At 49.7% G+C, this 6,000-nt stretch overlaps 2 long non-coding RNA genes across 2 annotated transcripts; one reads left to right on the top strand and one right to left on the bottom strand.

Annotated features, from left to right (window-relative positions):
* Positions 1–407: 407 nt before the first annotated feature.
* Positions 408–2,316, bottom strand: LOC120430167 (uncharacterized). The gene is made up of 3 exons (XR_005607570.2): positions 1,586–2,316; positions 1,393–1,530; positions 408–1,337 (listed from the first exon to the last, which is right to left on the bottom strand). It is a non-coding gene; the product is annotated as an uncharacterized LOC120430167 (long non-coding RNA).
* A 704-nt stretch (positions 2,317–3,020) lies between these two features.
* Positions 3,021–4,724, top strand: LOC120430165 (uncharacterized). Its single transcript, XR_005607569.2, has 2 exons — positions 3,021–4,407; positions 4,466–4,724. It is a non-coding gene; the product is annotated as an uncharacterized LOC120430165 (long non-coding RNA).
* Positions 4,725–6,000: the final 1,276 nt, after the last annotated feature.

Here is a 6,000-nt window from a genome sequence, read left to right on the forward strand (position 1 = left end):
TGAGAGTGTTATCTGGCCTGCATGTGTGTAGAAGTGGCTTTGATGTGAGGAGAGGAGAGGAATCAGCATGGCCGGGTCTGTCGCGAGAGCATCGATTTTGTGAGGCGGTTCTTGACGTGGTGTTGGTGCAGAGTTGCTGTTGTCTCGGCGGCAGGAGAGATAGTGTGGTGTGTGTGGGGTGTTTTTGGTTTGCCGATGACACGTCTCGGAGTGCTGGATGGATTTGAAAAGGGTGGAAGAGTCGTCGAAGTGGACTCTGCAGCGAGCTGTGGAAAGATTGTGTATGTGCGTGAGTGGAAGAGGGAGAAGAGGCTCCACTCGCACACCCCTTCCCTTCTTGGCTTGCACCTGGAGATTTGCGACACAAACCGCAAAGCAGCGGTTTGCGCCTATGCTGGTCCAGAGCAGGGATTGGCGACGTCGGGGCGTGCAGAGCAGTCTTCTTTGGTGAGCCCGTTTTGATCTGAGTCGGGCGGAGAAGAATACACCTAGTTGTCAGTGTCAGCCACTTGCGAACTGTCAGTGAGAGCCGCCTTCATTTTTTGTTACTGTTCTTATTTGGCTGGAGTAGTATTGAATTTGAAGGAAAATAAATTTAAAAAATGTTTTTGAATTTGTAAATGTATTGTTCCGAAATTCTCACAACTAAAGCGGTAAATCTCAAATCGGCAGACAAAAAGGCGATACTCAGGCTGCACCATACAAAATCAAAAATACCCAACGAAAATGCGCTCAAAACATGTTATTTCCTCAAAATACGGTACAAATCGTGCGTTTGCGTGTGTGCCTAAACCTAGCGAAACATGCGCAAAGATGGCGCTTCTCGCACGTGTGCTTATTCTTCTCGCCCTTGGGGCTCTTCTTCTGGGGTGCGCACCCACTTAACTTCTAGCACTCACTCTTGCCGCAACCTGCATTTCGTCGTCCGCGTGTGCGCCGGCTCGTAGGTTCACCCATTGACCGCCACGTGTTACCGCATGCCCACGTGCGACCACAGCTTGGCAGGCTGCTCCACTTCCGCGCCCTCGCGAACAACGCCTAGCGTTGTCTCGCCCAGCGCCCTCAAAGACGCATGCACGCCGTGCCGGGACGGCGACTCGAATCGCCCCGTGTGCTTGCCGACGGGATGTTCCGTTGCTCGCCAGCAATCCTGCACCAGCCTCCAGCAGCCAATGTCGAGTGCCCACAGAATGTTAGTGGCCGGTTGCTACAACGGTCCCTTTCCTTCTCTCACCCTTTTCCGGGGCCTTTTGCGTTCTTGTTGATGGGGTGTGCGTGTTGCGCTTGCTCCTCCGGTTGCACCCGGACTGGATGACGCCGTGTGGATGTTTGCGGGTCTGAGGAAGGCAATCGGTCAGAACTGTAATGTGGGACCTTTGTGAAACTATTTACCTTGATTTTGGCGGCGCTCTTCAGGGATGGCTCTTGTGCGATACAGATTCCCACAGTGAAATAGGGACAGCAACTTCTGTGGACGATTCTCCTCCTGTTGCACCCGGACTGGATGACGCCGTGTGGATGTTTTCGGGGCTGAGGAAGGCAATCGGTCAGAACTGTGTTGTGGGACCTCTGTGCCACTATTTACCTTGCTTTTGGCGGCGTTCTTCAGGGATGGCTCTTGTGCGATAGATTCCCACAGCGAAATTGGCACAGCAACTTCTGTGGGCGATTTTCTTGGATTAGTGCGACGATTCTGACAAGAACGCTCTCTGGTCTTTACCTGATTGCTTCTTCTTCCGGCGGTGCCTCCCTACGGGTGGCTTCCAGAGTTCGGTTCGGAGTTGAGGTGTCTTCCAGAGTCCGGTTCGGACTTGACGCGCTTTACAGATTGCCGTGTCCCCGGGCAGGTCTGATCGTGCCAAACGTGGCTCACTTCACGGGGTCTTCAGGGACGAGTCTGTCCAGTCCGAGCGGCCGCTGGACGCTCCAACAGATGCACGACTTACGCGCCGAACGCAAATATCGCGATATCGCAACCGCCGAACGAAGGCCCGACAATTTTCCGCGAGGAATCCGCACGTGCGGTCCAAAATCGTGCGACACACGCGGAGGTCTTTTTCTCGCGACCTTCTCCTTTCGAGACGAGAGCAGCAATTCTTTGCCGCTGGCGGCGGAAATGGTTGCGGACGCTTGTGTGCGTGTAGTATTGCCCGATCGGCGTGTGGTGAATTTGACTACGAACGAGGGTTTTTTTTGTTTTTGCACATGCACGCTGCGTGGAGTTTGCTTGTTTTGTTTACAATAACTAACTAATTACAATATAGTGTTGATTCTGAGACCCCAGTCAGATGTAGTAAAGGCGGAACAGTTGGGAGGGAATTTGTGGCAATCTAATTTTAGAAAAAATACTATTAGTATAAACTAGGCATCCGGTACTTCAAGAGGGAGAGAGAGTTTACCCTATCGTGCGGTTTATCTATCCGCGCTCGCGATACGCTCGACACGCTGACCTAAAATACGATCTAAGCCGGTCTGGGTTATTGCTAACTGCTGTAAATATAGACTAAATTTAACAAATAATCCACGGAATAGAAATTCACATGGTACCAGGTGTTGTTTTGGGTTCTACTTTTGATGATCTTTCTTCTTGTTGACGTTTGCTAGCCGATTTGATCGTCGATGACTCGGCTTGTCAGCTCCAGGGCTAAAGATGTAGCTACTTTGTAGCGAGGGGCTATCGGCCTGTGCTTTACCGTCGGTGCTGCTTTTACCGCTTAAAGATCCTTTTCACTTATTATTCACACTTCATATACATATTTATCACCACAGAAAGCATAAAAACGACTTTATCGTTCGTCGCGCGAAACACAACAAAACATTTGCGTAGTTTGTTTTGACAGCGCTCATCCAAGCAGGCGATGAGACGCGCGGCGCGCGCAGCTGTAGGGACCGTTCACAGATCACGAAATTGAAAAACAATGTAAACATTGTACGTAAATTTTGTTATTTATAAAACTACAATATTTTTGATTTTACTAAGCATCAAAATAGTAATGATATTTTATGAAATCAGCGCTGGGTTAAGTCCTTATGGCAATATTATTAAATTATTAAATTATTTGATTCCATCTTTTTCATGAAAAGATCCGGCAATGTACTCGATGATATCTTGTTGACAAGAAATAAATTCTGAGTACTTTGTAGTACTACCGAGGGGAATGTCACTCCGCGACACTAGCGTGCCTAGCTAATCGAGGAAGGTGGGGCGATAATATGAACGTTTTAAAAATTACGTCATTTATGGACACCCTCTGACCAAATTTAGAACAAATTTCTGAGGATGGTGAGGCAGTTGCCCCATGTTGCCCCACCCCAGCTCCGCGATAACACACTAAAACGCACGAAAACGAGCTCGAAAAGCATCAACGCTACTCATCGTACCGAATTTTCACATAACGCCACCAGAAAGTAAGTTATCGCAAGTTAACGCGCGTTAAAGCGAGTTAAAGCGGTCAGCGTCTGCTCGATTTTTGAACCAAACCAAATCGATCTTGCAACCCTGTCGTCATTTTCGAGTAGTTTTTCTTCGGGTTTGGCAACCCGTTCTTTGTTTTGATTATTTTCCTGCAGTTTTCGTAAATAAACAAAACAATCTGTGAGTTTAATTTGTTTTGCCCATTCGGTGACGAAAACGCTGCAGATTTGCCGCCCCGCTGGTGGTCTCACGGGGCAGGTGGAATCATCCCGAGTCCGAGGTACGAGGAGATTTTTGAACCGATGGCGGGTCAAGCGAATCCGGGTTTGACGGAGCGGATACGGGAGCCGAAGAATATGCTTCAGGGTTTGTGAAGGCGGCACATATTAGTGACTTTCAATTTGAGAACCAGCGAAAGACGATCCACAACTATGGGACGCGTTTGATCCGTCGGTGGAGGAAGGACCGAGTGGAGGTGGTGGGGCACTTGCAGGCCGCGTACGGCACGGACGGGAAGACGGTGTTTGAATCTTTTATAGCGAATCAGGCGGGGGATAAAAGAAAAAAGTTGAATATCGCCAATCTGAAAGAAGTTGATGGATTTTTTGGACTGTGAGGCGAGGACGAGGAACTTGTGTCCAGGCCGAACGGGGCCGAGCAGGTTGTGATCGAGGAGATGATGGCCAAAAAGCAGCGCCGGAACCGCATGACTGAGAATAAGCCGAACGAGTATCCCCGAACAGTGCTTCCTGCTAGTGGCGGGAACGTCCGACGTCCGATAAGATCTTTTGCGTGAGTAGATTCAACAAAAAATAATGGGATAAGAAGCCTCAAATTTTCTTCTATTTCAGTGGGGCGCCCGCAGTGGAGATTTCGTCCAGGAGTACGAACGACATCTGGGCGCGGTAAACTTGATCACCTTCGACGACTAAAACCTGGCGACGCAAAGTCTACATCTGTTTTACGGCCTGTACGAGCAGCTGAGTGCCTACGTAAGTTGGTCCGAATCTACCTGGAGGTTTTAGTGATTTAATTCTGGTTCTTTCGCAGACCAACAGTATCGCCGTGCGCTGATTCTCAAGTTTCTCCTGTTCCTCGCGGATACGAATAGTTTCGCGGGTGCGTCCAACGGAGGTCCGCTGTTGAATCTGGACCACCGCGAGGACAGCATCAACAGTAATGGTTTGCCGGCACCGGTGCCTATGCTGGCGGAGTTCTTCAAGGACGGGCAACTCCAATCTGAACATTCCCGAGCCCGGCCTCATCGAAGGGATTCTTCCGCGCAGTGAATTGACCGGTCACGATTGGTTCAACATGATGCCCAAAAAGATGAATCACCGACACAAGTCCTAAGGTCAGCACAGTGCTGCTGGCTGTTCCATCTGCGCCAGATCAACAACCACCATCCTCAAGCTGAATATGGCCACCAAGAAAATGCTCAAGTCGATCCGCGACCTGGTCTACAAGCGTGACTCCTTTAAGCACCGACATTGCTGCATCACAATCACAGAAAAGATCGAGCGCTGAACGCACTCAACCATGCTGGGCAGCATTCAGAGAAAGATCAACGGCTCAAGTGCAACGTTCAGTAAGGGCGGCAACTCCAAGCTAGACGTTCCCAAGCACTGGTCTCGCGCACTGGTCCCACCCCGCGGCGCATCTGTCCCGCAGCCTCCTTAGTTCGATATGATTATGTACACTTAATTGAATAAAATCCTGTTTTTTTTTCTGTTGAAACTGTTTTTTTAAAGCTTAAGATTTATTTATGCAGAATCTACCTGATATGTTCAGGGGTTGTTCGGACATATATGACGAGCATATGGGCTAAATATGAGCACCCACACGTCTTCATCAGCATGTCAGGTTGTACAGGTAGATCTTCGTTTTACTCCTTGTCGGCCGCGTCCGGCATGTTTAACAGTGTGGCCGAGTTCTTTACCTAGAGGCTCAAGTGGGATCCACCACCTCTGTTGGACGCAACTGCGACGGTCTCCGGCTGCAGTCGACGCTGTCCTCCGAGCTGGGCAACGCGTCCCTATGCTTCGTTATAGTTGTCCACGGCCAGTCTCTCAATCATGCCGTCCTGTAGGGTGAAGAAAAAACTATTTGAGTTAAAACTAAAGTAAGAATAGTGTTTGACTAACCAACACCATGTAGCGCATGTAGCAGGTCGCGCTGCTCGGTTTGGTCGGCGGTTTTAGCTCTGAGAGATTCCGGCCGGCTCCGATTAACACTACAACAGATGTTCGACCGCTTCGCCCTGATTTTCACCGACCGATCCGTCTCGAACCCTTCGCAAGCGCAGGAAACGGTTCCGACGGCTGATCTGTCTCCACCGGTTTTGCTCTCCGCAGGTTCATCGTCGTACAGCTCCGTTGGCAGGCTCTTCGCACCCAACACCGGCCCCGGAACACGCTCGTGTCCATTAATGTTCCGTCCGAAAGTTGCATTCTTTTAAGCCGAATCTTGCTTCCTCCTTTTAGGGCGCCACCGTTTTTTTGACCACCATCCGTCCGGTGACGGAGAAAAATTTAGCAAAACAAACTGCTCGACTAATTTGACAACGAGAACTGTCATTTGCTCTT

The sequence above is a fragment of the Culex pipiens genome, chromosome 1 (genome assembly GCF_016801865.2).
Source record: "Culex pipiens pallens isolate TS chromosome 1, TS_CPP_V2, whole genome shotgun sequence".
NCBI classification, from domain to species: Eukaryota; Metazoa; Arthropoda; class Insecta; order Diptera; family Culicidae; genus Culex; species Culex pipiens.